Source organism: Triticum urartu, chromosome 2 (genome assembly GCF_003073215.2).
Source record: "Triticum urartu cultivar G1812 chromosome 2, Tu2.1, whole genome shotgun sequence".
NCBI classification, from domain to species: Eukaryota; Viridiplantae; Streptophyta; class Magnoliopsida; order Poales; family Poaceae; genus Triticum; species Triticum urartu.
Genome location: NC_053023.1, coordinates 79,059,673 through 79,073,206, shown reverse-complemented (window position 1 = coordinate 79,073,206; position 13,534 = coordinate 79,059,673).

Below are 13,534 nucleotides of genomic sequence, written 5' to 3'. Positions count from 1 at the left end.
GTTTTCGGGCTGCAACGTATTATGTTGCAGACTTTTCAGACGGGAGTAAGGTTCGTTAGGTCGTTGCCGTGCAGCTCAGCTATGTCGTTGGAGTTATGGACTCACTTTATCTTCCAAGCCTTCCGCTGTTATCGTATTAGATGGCCTTAAGCCATATTTATTGTAATAAGTTCTCTTTTGATGTTAAGTGTGTGATTGCTACTCTGTTATAAATCCTTCGAGTACTGTGTGTGTCAGCATTACCGATCCAGGGATGACACTAAAGCACAGAGACTTGACCGTTTGAGGTCGAGTCACTACAAGATGGTATCAGAGCACACGCCGAGTGTAGGACACGACCACTAAGCTAAAGCCTTAGATCACTACTCTCTTCTCATTTCTGACTCCTCTCCATTTTCTACTCTTTAGGATGGCGGACGCAAGGAACAAGTTTGCACAACCGGATGAAGAAGCACCTTTTGGACGACACTTGAAGAAAGTCACTAAGTACCTGAACATTGGAATACCAAGCTTCACCGAGACTTACAACGCCACTTTACCAGAAGAGGAGCGCTGGATGATTCAAGTTCAAGTTCCAGGAAGGACATTCACGCCAGTCACTAAGCCCATAGAGTTTTCCTTTGATGCACCAACCTGGAGTCTAGGAAAGAGTATGGCAGCCCACATCACCATGGGACGCATTGGAGAAGTTTACCATAAGGAGCTTAAGGATACTATCTACCAACATCTGTCGCCGCTGCGTCACCGCTCTCCGAGATGAGCCCTCTGACATGTGTTGACGATGATCAACACTAGGAACAGTAATAGCATCCAACGTGCCGCTCTTCCGGAGGGAGAATAAACCAGCATTCCCCGGACGCCAGAGGAATCAAATAGTGTGCGCCAGCGCATGATAGATCTTGAAGAAGGCAAAGACAAGATCATCGAGCTGGAAGGAAGAACTTAAGTCTACACGCGATGGAGTACAAGGAGGAAATTGCGACACTATTGGAGAAGAATGACGACCTGATTAAGAAGATCGGAGTATTCATGGGAGACCCCGCACCAGAGAAGAAGACGAAGAACCCAAGGAGATTCGCCCGGAGACTACATCATCATCGACGACACCGACTCTGACCTTAGCGATGATGACTTTGAAGACGAAGCTGGAGCAGATATCATGGAGTCTTCAACCGAGGAATATTTTTAGTAGACCACCACATCAGTAGTAGTATTCCACCATGTAAATAGAGTAGTCCGAGCACTATTGTGATAGTTCTAGACCGATTGTATGCCCTTGCTTGATTGATTGAGTGAAATGATTGTGTTTGTCTCATGTGCATATGGGTAGTGCTTTCTCATACCTCATTCTATTCTAATCTCTCCCCTCTAAACACATCAGATGCCTCCGAGACGTGACCCCGAATTTGCTTTCCCACCGGAGCTCACTCAGTTGATCCAACAACAGAATACCCTGATGCAGTTGTTAGTTCAGAACCAAGGCAACAACAACAACAATCCACCACCACCACCACCAGTTGACAACTTAGCCCGTTTTCTGAGGTTGCAGCTGCCGGTGTTTTCCAGTAGCATCGAGCCTGTAGTAGCAGATGATTGGCTCCGCAAGATTCGAAGGGAGTTAACCACTTCATGATGTACTAATGCTGAGAAGGTGCGTTTTGCCGCACATCAGTTGGATGGACCAGCAGCCTCATGGTGGGAGAATTACACTGTCACCTACCCTATAGCCACGGTGACATGGGACCAGTTTCAGCAAGCCTTCCGTACAGCTCATGTCTCAACTGGAGCAATGAGTATGAAGAAGCGTGAGTTTCGCAACTTATGCCAGGGGAACCGTACAGTGGCTCAGTACGTGGATGAGTTTAGCAAGTTATCTCGCTATGCCCCTGATGATGTGGCCACAGATGCCGCAAAGCAGGAGAAGTTTATGGAAGGGCTGAATGATGAGATGAGTATGCAGTTGATGGTGGCAACATTCAACAACTACCAGGAGTTGGTAGATAAGGCTCTTATGATTGAAGGGAAGCAGCAGCAGATTGAGAGCCGTAAGAGGAAGTATGGACAAGGGAGGTATAACTCAGGAGCTCAGCAGAAGCCTCGCCTAACCCCGAACTCGGGAGGACTTGTTCATAACCATGGAGGCCACACCCATAATGGAGGAAGTAACCATAATCATACTGGCCCAAGGAATGGGAATGGGAATGGAGCAAGCAACAATCAGAACCGCCCCAATCCAGCCACACCCGCCAAGAGAGACCTAAGCCACGTTACTTGTTTCAAGTGCGGGAAGACTGGACACTATGCCACGGAGTGCCCTGAAGGGAAGAATGGAAACGGAAATGGGAGCGCTGGGAAGAAGCCCAATCCATTCAACAAAGGACAAGTGAACCATGTAACGTGGAGGAGGTTGAAGAGCAGCCAGACGCGGTTATAGGTAAGTTTTTGGTTAAGTCATTTACCGCTCTTGTTCTTTTTGATACTGGTGCATCGCATTCATACATATCAAGGGAATTCATGGATAAGTTTAAACTACCGACCAAACCCTTAGGACCCCTCTGTTAGTAAGCTCACCTGGAGCAGAGTATATGGCTAGTGATGGTGCGACCAGATACCCTTAACCATTGGCAACCATGTTTTTCCGTCCGACCTAATTATCTTGGAGTCACAAGGATTGGATGTGATATTAGGAATTGACTGGATGCCAAAGTATGGAGGAAACATTGACTGTGTTAGTAAGTCCATTTGTCTCACCACCCCGGAGGGAAAAAGGATCAAGTATATATCTAGGCATGCGCCAAGAAGTAGCCAAGTAAATACCCTCACGGGAGTTGTTCAGGAGGAAGTGTCTGTAGTAAAGGATTATCCGGATGTTTTCCCAGAGGAGTTACCAGGCATGCCACCGGATCGAGATATCGAGTTTTTGATAGAGCTATTGCCAGGCACAGGGCCAATATCCAAGAGACCCTATTGGATGCCCGCGAATGATCTGGAGGAGATTAAGAAACAGATCAAGGAGTTATTGGAGAAAGGTTACATTCGACGGAGTTCATCACCATGGGGAGCCCCAGTGCTTTTGGTTGAGAAGAAGGATAAATCCCTAAGAATGGTTGTTGATTATCAAGCCTTGAATGAAGTGACGATCAAGAACAAGTACCCATTGCCTATGATCAACGATCTGTTTGACCAGCTACAAGGAGCTAAGGTGTTTTCGAAGATCGATTTGCGATCAGGATATCATCAGTTGAAGATTCGCGAGAAGGATATACCAAAGACAGCATTCACCACACGGTACGGGTTATACGAATATACAGTCATGTCATTTGGACTGACTAACGCCCCTGCCTATTTCATGAGCATGATGAACAAGGTGTTCATGGAATATTTGGATAAGTTTGTTGTGGTGTTCATTGATGATATAATGGTATATTCGAAGAATGAAGAGGAACACAAGGAGCATTTGCGTTTAGTTCTCGAGAAACTCAGGGAACATCAGTTGTATGCCAAGTTCAGCAAATGCGAGTTTTGGTTGAAGGAAGTCGGATTCCTTGGACATGTTATATCAGGAGAAGGTATAGCAGTAGACCCCACCAAGGTTCAGTCAGTCACTGAATGGTTGGCACCCACTTCAGTTAGCGAGATCCGCAGTTTTCTTGGACTCGCAGGATACTATCGGAGATTCATTGAGAATTTTTCCAAGATTGCGAAGCCAATGACGAATTATTGAAGAAGGATACCAAGTTTAAATGGACGGAAGATTGCGAGGCAAGTTTCCAGGAGTTGAAGAAACGTTTGACTACAGCCCCAGTGCTGACACTGCCAGATATACGTAAGGATTTCCAAGTGTATTGCGACGCCTCTCGCTTAGGACTTGGAAGTGTGCTTATGCAGGACGGAAGAGTTGTTTCGTATGCCTCACGACAACTAAAACCGCACGAAGTTGAATTATGCCACGCATGATTTGGAGTTAGCAGCCGTAGTGCATGCGTTGAAGACCTGGAGCATTACCTTATTGGAAACCATTGTGATGTGTACACGGATCATAAGAGTTTGAAGTACATCTTCACACAGAAGGAACTGAACCTTAGGCAGAGGAGATGGTTGGAGCTATAAAGGATTATGACATGAAGCTGCACTATCATCCAGGAAAGGCCAATGTCGTAGCAGACGCTTTGAGCCGGAAGAGTTATGCTAATACCCTAGAGAGCACGGGATTGCCGAAGGAGTTAGCAGAGGATCTTCCGGGAACTTAATTGGAGATTGTTCCTAGAGGTTTTGTTGCAACAATGGAGGTTCAGTCTACATTGTTGGGAAAGATTCGAGAAGCTCAGAAGGATGACAAAGAGATTGCCGAGATAAAAGAGAGAATGAGCGAAGGAAAGGCCAAAGGTTTTCGTGAGGATGAGCACGACACCTTATGGTTTGAGGACCGTGTTTATGTGCCCAATAACCCAGAGATCAGGAATTAATACTTCAGGAGGCTCATGACTCACCATACTCGATACACCCCGGAAACACCAAGATGTATTTGGATTTGAAGGAACGTTTCTGGTGGACAGGGATGAAGAAGGATATCGCCGAGTATGTAGCCGTATGTGATGTATGTCAGAGAGTGAAGGCAGAGCATCAAAAGCCAGCAGGATTGCTACAGCCTATGCCGATACCCGAATGGAAGTGGGATAAACTTGGCATGGATTTTATCACCGGATTGCCCAGGACCAAATCAGGATATGATTCTATATGGGTAGTAGTTGATCGCTTGACCAAAGTGGCACACACTTTATCCCAGTGAAAACAACTTATACAAGTGTGAAGTTGGCCAAGATATATATGTCCAGGATCGTATGTCTGCATGGAGTTCCGAGGACCATCGTATCAGATAGAGGAACAGTTTACCTCAAAGTTTTGGCATCAGTGCACCAGACTTTGGGAACGAGATTGGAGTTCAGTACAACATTTCACCCGCAAGACGGATGGACAGACCGAGAGAGTCAACCAGATTCTGGAGGACATGTTGAGAGCCTGTGCGCTAGATTATGGATCTAGTTGGGATGACAATTTGCCTTACGCAGAGTTCTCATACAACAATAGTTACCAAGCCAGTTTGAAGATGGCACCGTTCGAAGCCCTGTATGGACGAAGGTGCAGAACACCGTTGATGTGGGATGAAGTTGGAGACCGACAGTTGTTTGGACCAGACTTGATCAAAGAGTCTGAGGAGAAAGTTAAACTGATTCGAGATAGACTGAAGATAGCTCAGTCCAGACAGAAGAGTTATGCAGATTCAAAACGCAAGGAGGTAACCTATGAAATTGGAGACAGAGCATATCTGCGATTATCGCCTTTGCGAGGAGTGAAACGTTTTGGAGTTAAGGTAAGGGAAAGTTAGCCTCGAGATTTGTAGGACCGTATCGTATTTTGGAACGGATGGGAGAAGTTGCCTACAAGTTGGAGTTACCCGAGGGATTGTCAGGAGTTCATGACGTGTTTCACGTTTCACAGCTGAAGAAGTGTCATGCGAAGATGGCAGATATACCGCTAAGAGATACAGTACCCCTGGAGGCGATTCAGTTGGACAGTGATTTGACCTACGAGGAAAAACCAGCTAAGATTCTTGAGTTTGCTACCAGAGTCACCCGCAGTAAGGTTATCAAGTTTTGTAAAGTTCAGTGGAGCCACCATACCGAGGATGAAGCCACAGGGGAATGAGAGGATGATCTTCGCAAAGACCACCCACACCTCTTCTCTAGCCAACCCGAATCTCGAGCGTGAGATTCATCTTAAGGGGGGTAGGTTTGTAACATCCCAAATTTTCAAATTTGGAATGTTATACATAGTCATCCATGCATATCATACTTTATTCCCATTTCGTCTTGCGATCCTCAAAAATCCTAAGCAACTCAAGGACCCTCGGAGAGAGTTGGGGATTTCCCGGTTTTCAAATTTGATCTTTATCAAATTTTGAAACGAGGATTTTTGGTTTTAATTATTTTCTCTCCAAAAATATTTCATACTAAAATATATGAGAGGAGATAATATGACTTCTCCAAGATAATTGAAATATTGGAGGAAAAATATTAAAATCAAATTTTGTTTTATTTGGATTTTATTGCAATTTTTTTGCATTAGAAAAATTGCACGTTTTTCAAAATTGCATTTTCGGGCCAAGAAAATGCTCATCTCGTTCTAAATATTTTATTTAGACGGTGAAAATTTATTTTGGCATTTTTAGATTTTTATTTATTTTTCTAGGATTTTATTTCGGTCGGCGAAATTATTTAAAAAAAAATTCCCGCGCTCGACTGGGCCTAAGGCCCAGCCGAGCCAGGCCGCCGCCACCGCCTTCCCCGTGCGCGCCCCGCCGCCGGTTTTTTTTATAAAAACCATCCCATTTTTTTAGAACCCTAGATCCGTTTTTTTTTTGGGTTTCGCCAGTTTTTCTCGGTTTTTCTAGTTAGCGGACGTTCATTTTAACGAACGGTTTTCGCCCGTTAGATACAGCTAATGAACGCTCGTTCGTTAGTTTGTTCGTCAGTTTTCTTTTATCGGATTTATTCCGCGATTTTCTCTTATCGCGATTTCTGATCCGATCTTAGTTTCTGTTTATCTTTTCGCTCGTTAGTAGGAATCAGGCGATTCAAGCGCCTAGAGTTTCGTCTCGAAACCCTCTTTTCGTTTAACCAACTCAAACAAGTTTTCTCTACTGTAAAATTTGACCTAGTTTCAGATTAGTAAACGAAGCTTCTTTCTTTCGCCGTTTGAGTTTCGTTGCTCCGTTTGATTTGATTCTTTTGCGAACCGGAGTTCTTAATTTGAACTTTCTGGTCAACCTATTTTATTTGAGTTTTTCTTGTGCATCGTTGCTTGTTACTTATGTATGCTATTGTTTGCTTGTGATAGAACACCTGGAGTGCGAAGCGTGCTACTACGAGTCCCTAGGTTTCGCAGATCGTCAGCAAGGCAAGTAACACTTTGATCATACCCCTGTATCACCCAGTTTTTATGCATTAGTTCCAATCCCCAAACATTGCATGATTAGGATGTCATTAACTTGTGGGTTGGGAAGTAGTTGATGAGGTAGAACCTATTGCCCTGTTACATTCAAACCCTTGGGAGTTACTCTACGCGTTGCTTATATACTATGCTATGCTATGCTCTAGACGTGGTTTGGGTTTGAGTGAAATACATGACAGATGTGAGCTTGTTAATTAATGCTTCAACTTAAGGTGGCAACTTAATCAAACAACTGGGTGGATTGAGGCACCTGGAGTACCCAGTGTTGCCTGTATTTTTTTGGAAATCCCGGAGTACCCGTGTGATCTTCCTATGGACCGCCACCCAGGCTCAAAGGGAACTGAGATGATTCATGTTAGAAACTTCCGTGTGCAGCCACAAGCTATTATGGGCTCTAGCATAGTTGAGTAAGTTACGTGAAGCTCTTGAAGAGGCAGATCAGCAGGTAGTGGGATGTAGGTTTGGTATGGTCTGTCTAGAGTAGAGAGTTAATGTTTCTGAAAGACTGTGTCTCGGTCATCCGTTTCTCAAACACCCTGTAGTGCGAGAAATCCAACGGAGGCGATCGAGTCTTGTGGGGAAAAGTGTGCAAACCTCTGCAGAGTGTACAATCTAATCATGGTTAGCCATGTCCCCAGTTATGGACAATTCTTGAGTATCCAATACTTGGGTTATCAAAAGTATCTCATCATGTTTAACTAATATTGTTGGGTTGTTAATCACTTTAATTGGGATTGAGTTGGAGGAACCTTCTCAATGTTGTTTCAACTACCATGATAGTTAAATTAAAATCTATGCCTTTGTTGTAGGGAAAAATTGGCTTTTCGCAAAACTGTAACCATAGAGCTTTCCACCAGCCAAATATGCATGTAGTGATAGCATTATTCTGTTCTTGCTCTACTGTGTTACTTTGCCAGTATATTCCATGTGCTGACCCATTTTCGGGCTGCAACGTATTATGTTGCAGACTTTTCAGACGAGGAGTAAGGTTCGTTAGGTCATTGCCGTGCAGCTCAGCTATGCCATTGGAGTTGATGGACTCACTTTATCTTCCAAGCCTTCCGCTGTTATAGTATTAGATGGCCTTAAGCCATATTATTGTAATAAGTTCTCTCTTGAGACGTTCGATGTAATAAGTGTGTGATTGCTACTCTGTTATAAATCCTTCGAGTACTGTGTGTGTCAGCATTACCGATCTAGGGATGACACTGAAGCACAGAGACTTGACCATTTGAGGTCGGGTCGCTACACGTAGCGAAAATTTAACCTTCCACATCGCTCCGTTCCAAAGTGGCTATCAAGCACTACTCGAACATGAAGCTTTTGCTCGCTTTAATGCAATACCGCATTACGCTTCCCTCACGCTTAAGATGCCCGGTCCATGTGGCATCATTACAGTAAACGGAAATATTGAGCGATCCTTGCGCACCGAAGAGAGTGCGGCTGCCAAGGCAGCCGCACACTAAAACGGCCTCACCACCTAAAGCATTTGATAGGTCGTCAAGACCATGGACACGGTTAGACGAGTCCGATGCAGCTATATGTAATTCATATAGGTTTCATGGCCACACCCCTATTACAAATACAAGGGGCTCAACGCGCGCAAACAAGTGGCAATTTTTACTCATCTTGAATTGTAGATGGTTTGTTTAATATAACCTACCCTTTTGCACGACAACTTTTCACCTAAGTTCCTCTCTTTTATAGATGACCATCGTGCTACACCCGTCCAGGATAAGGCACAACGGAGATACGGGCGCAGACGTGCAGCAGGGACCCGTTCCAAGGATTCTTTTTAGATTAAGACCATGTGTAAACCTTTTTTACTGTCTCTTGTTGATACACATCCCTTGGATTCTCAGTACAAATGAGAAGGATGCTGACGTCTTGGCATGTGGCCACGTCAGGATAATGCACGTACCTGGACACCAGGGGCTTCTTACAAAGGGCATTGTTTAGGCCCGGTTTACACCATAAAGACCGAATACCTTAGGGAGTGTTCGGCGTCGCGAGTTTGGCCCTATATGCATCAGCTCCGAGTCATGTCCTTGGTCAAATGTTGGGTTTGCCCGGCTCCTGTGTTTTGCTGCCTTACGTTCCGCTCTATCGGCTAAGGTGGCACCAGGAGAACTACTGCGATTGTGCCCTGGTTCATCCGGACGAGCACCTCAGTAGAGAAAGCCGAAAATTGACTGTCATGATATAGCGTGAGACTGGTCAACCACTCGATGACCTATCGGAATCTTAGAATTCCTCCTCCTTAACGAAGGGCCGTTTCCCGGCCAGGCATGTACGCACCCCGAATTCGGGACAGTGCAGAGCCACCAGGGGCTATATAGTAGCCCCACTGTCAAACTCCTCTGGCTAAGTGAAAGTGTTAAAGCATTATAGTACGGTTGCCTAGTTCGCTGCGCTATCACCTCCTTAATAGGACCAAGACATTGGATTAAGTGTGAACACGTGTCTTCTGCGAACACCCCCGCATTATATGCGTGGGGGCTAAAGCCGACGACTGCAATCTTTCAGGTTATATACATATATACATAAACGGCCGCACAGGAGGCATCATATTACTTTCGGGCAAAAGTATAAATACAGCCTTGATAAATTTACTAAAACATTGTTTTTACAATGGGAATACATGTCACTCAAACATAATATTCTTTGAGCACTGGGCCTCTATTGAACGAGCGCCTTCAAGAACTTCTTCAAAAAAGTGCTCGGCAGCCACTCGGCCTATGGCCGAACCCCGCGCTGCTACTGTGATGGAATCCATCTCCGCGCAGTATGTTTTGACACGGGCAAGGGCCATCTGTGAACCTTCTATCCATGCTGACCTCTTCATTGCATTAATGCATGGTACCGCACCAAGGAACTGCTGCAGCAGGCTAAAATAGTTGTTCGGCTTGGGCCTTTCCGGCCACACATGATCCACGACAGACCTCATGGCGAGTACGAACAACCTATTAAGTTCGGCCCATTCGGCTAGCTGGTTAGTTAATGGAAGCGGACGCCCCGAAACGTTAAATTGCGACCAGAACAGCTTGTCCACTTCATGATCTGTTTGATCTCGGAAGTATTCGGCCGCATCGACAGCGCTCGCGGCCAAGTCCAGATATGCGTCTGCCGAACTCCACAGCTGATCCAGAGGGCATACCGTGGATCTTCGAACTTCCTCCGCAGCATAAAAGGCTTCCCAGCCACAATATCCCTGGCTTCACGCAGTTCCTCCTTCTTTGCTCTCATTGCAGAGCGGGTGTCCTTGGTTGTCATTGTGGCCTTTTCGAGGTCCGTCGCTTTCTCCTGGTTTTCTTCTTCAAGGACCTGGCAACGGTCGGCAGTATCTTTTAACTTTACAGCCATTTTGGCCATTTTCTCTTTGGTCTCGCCATGGGCGGCCTTCTCGGCTCTTAACTCTTTGGCCGCCTTTAAAGCAGCCACATTACTAATCCTTGCTTGTTCCTTGGCACGGGCAAGTTCCACCCGAAGGGTCTCCACGGTGGCAGATCCATCTATAGTCACAACATATTAAAGATACTGGCATTACGCTGCTCTTACTATGTGACATTCACCAGAAAATATCACTCACCCTGTGCCTCGTCAAGCCGCTTGTTAACAAGCTCGATGTCGGCATCCGCCGCATTCAGTTGCCGCTTTAGTTCGGCAATCTCCTAAGTCCGGCTAGCCACCGGAGCTCCAGCCACCTACACATAAAGACAGTCTGGTTATTACTTGGGACTACGATCCTCTGTTTGCCGCCATTCCCGACGACAACCAGAGTCTCAGGGGCTACTATCTACACAGGGCACACCTAAAAATGTGCGGTACTATCAAAAATTCATATCATTTCACGTACCTCAAAGCCCGTCAGTAGACTCATAAAGGCTTCATGCAATCCGCTTTCGGTGGATGAAATCCTTTCCATCACAGTACCCATCAATGTACGGTGTTCTTCTGAGATAGTTGCTCGCTCTAGCAGATCCTTCAGTGTGTCCGACTGCATACCAGACGGCGCCGGACTCTTCTGTTTGCTATCTTCATGAGCCGGATACTGGGGACTTCGGGTGGCCATAGGATTATCTTCTGGCCTCACCGGTTTCGGAGAGGCCCTCCGTGATGAAACTTCAAGGTCGCCCACTTCTTGAGCGGAGGATTCTGGGGGAGGCGTTTCGCTCTCCATCATCTCCGGAAGAAGATCCCCCAAAGACGAGCTCTGCTGAGAAGGGCTAAGATCCGAACTGCAAGATAAACGCTTTGGTTATTTTCCTCAGAGGTAAGGTAGCATATCTTCACTATTAAGTATTTTTTTTGATTACTTACAGCTCGTTAGAGGGATGATCCCCACGCGGACTTTGTGCGGCAAGAGCACCCTTCGAGGCCGGACCCTCTGGCGGAGATTTCTTCTCCCGTTTGGAAACTTTGGTTTCCGTGTCTTCAGAGGAAGTCCTCTTCCGTCCCCGGGGCGAGAGAATGTCAGATTCTTCCCCTTGGTTATCCTCCCTCGCGGAGGCGCTCATTCCCTCGGTTGGAATAGGTAGCGGTGGTTGCCCGCTTCCGCCCTCTTTATCCCCCCCCCTTCATCTTCTTTTGAGGGCACCGGGCGAGGTGCGAGCTCGAGCATCTTCTCCAACACCGGATTCTCCAAGCCTTCAGGAAGGGGGGCCGAACACCGGATCATCTTCGCCTTTGTTAGCCAGTCCTGGTCAAAGAACGATTTTTTCAGAATGATGTCATGATGCATAAAAGACGGTGTGTTCAGCTAAGAGGATTACTTACTTGAGCCATGTCGCGGTTGCTGCTCAGCCCCACGTCCTCGGTAGTGTCCGGACACTCTATTTGGGGTCCAAAGAATGATTTGTACATCTCCTCGTGCGTCAGGCCGAGGAAATTCTGAATAAAGAGCAGTCCTTCTGGGTTGAACTCCCACATACGGAGGGGCCGACGTTTGCAAGGTTGGACTTGACGAACCAGCATAACCTGCATCACCATAACCAGATTGAAGTCTCCCTCGAAGAGATCTCGGATGCGGCTCTGTAGTATGGGCACGTCCTTGGCTGGACACCAGCTCAGCCCCCTGCTAATCCAAGACATCAGTTGTGGTGGAGGGCCCGAGCAAAAAGGAGGGGCAGCTACCCACTTGGCACTTTGGGGAGCTGTGATGTAAAACCACTCATGTTGCCATAATCCGGACACCTCTGGAAAGGAACCCTTTGGCCATGAAGCGCCTGCGATCTTGCTTATTAACGCACCCCCGCACGCTGTGTGCTGCCCCTCGACCATCTTCGGCTTCATATCAAAGGTCTTGAGCCACAGGACGAAGTGAGGACTAATGTGTTGGGGAACGTAGTAATTTCAAAATTTTCCTACGCACACGCAAGATCATGGTGATGCATAGCAACGAGAGGGGAGAGTGTGATCTACGTACCCTTGTAGACCGACAGCGGAAGCGTTAGCACAACACGGTTGATGTAGTCGTACGTCTTCACGGCCCGACCGATCAAGCACCGAAACTACGACACCTCCGAGTTTTAGCACACGTTCAGCTCGATGACGATCCCCGGACTCCGATCCAGCAAAGTGTCGGGGAAGAGTTCCGTCAGCACGACGGCGTGATGACGATCTTGATGTACTACCGTCGCAGGGCTTCCCCTAAGCACCGCTACAATATTATCGAGGATTATGGTGGAAGGGGGCACCGCACACGGCTAAGAATATGATCACGTGGATCAACTTCTGTGTCTAGAGGTGCCCCCTGCCCCCGTATATAAAGGAGCAAGGGGGAAGGAGGCCGGCCCTAGGAGGTGCGCGCTAGGGGAGTAGGATTCCTACTCCTAGTTGGAGTAGGTTTCCTCCTTTCCTAGTCCAACTAGGAGAAGGGGGGAAGGGGGGAAGAGGGGAAGGAAGGGAGAGAGGGGCCGCGCCCCAAACCCCTTGTCCAATTCAGACTGGGCTTGGGAGGGGCGCGCGCCATCTCCGGGTCCTTCCCACTAAGGCCCATTAAGGCCCATTGCTTCTTCCTCGTATTCCCGTAACTCCCCGGTACCTTCGAAAATACCTGAATCACTCGGAACCTTTCCGATGTCCGAATATAGTCGTCCAATATAACGATCTTTACGTCTCGACCATTTCGAGACTCCTCGTCATGTCCCCGATCTCATCCGGGACTCCGAACTCCTTCGGTACATCAAAACTCATAAACTCATAATATAACTGTCATCAAAACCTTAAGCGTGCGGACCCTATGGGTTCGAGAACAATGTAGACATGACCGAGACACATCTCCGGTCAATAACCAATAGCGGAACCTGGATGCTCATATTGGCTCCTACATATTCTACGAAGATCTTTATCGGTCAGACCGCATAACAACATACGTTGTTCCCTTTGTCATCGGTATTTTACTTGCCCGAGATTCGATCGTCAGTATCTTAATACCTAGTTCAATCTCGTTACCGGCAAGTCTCTTTACTCGTTTCGTAATACATCATCTCGCAACTAACTCATTAGTTGCAATGCTTGCAAG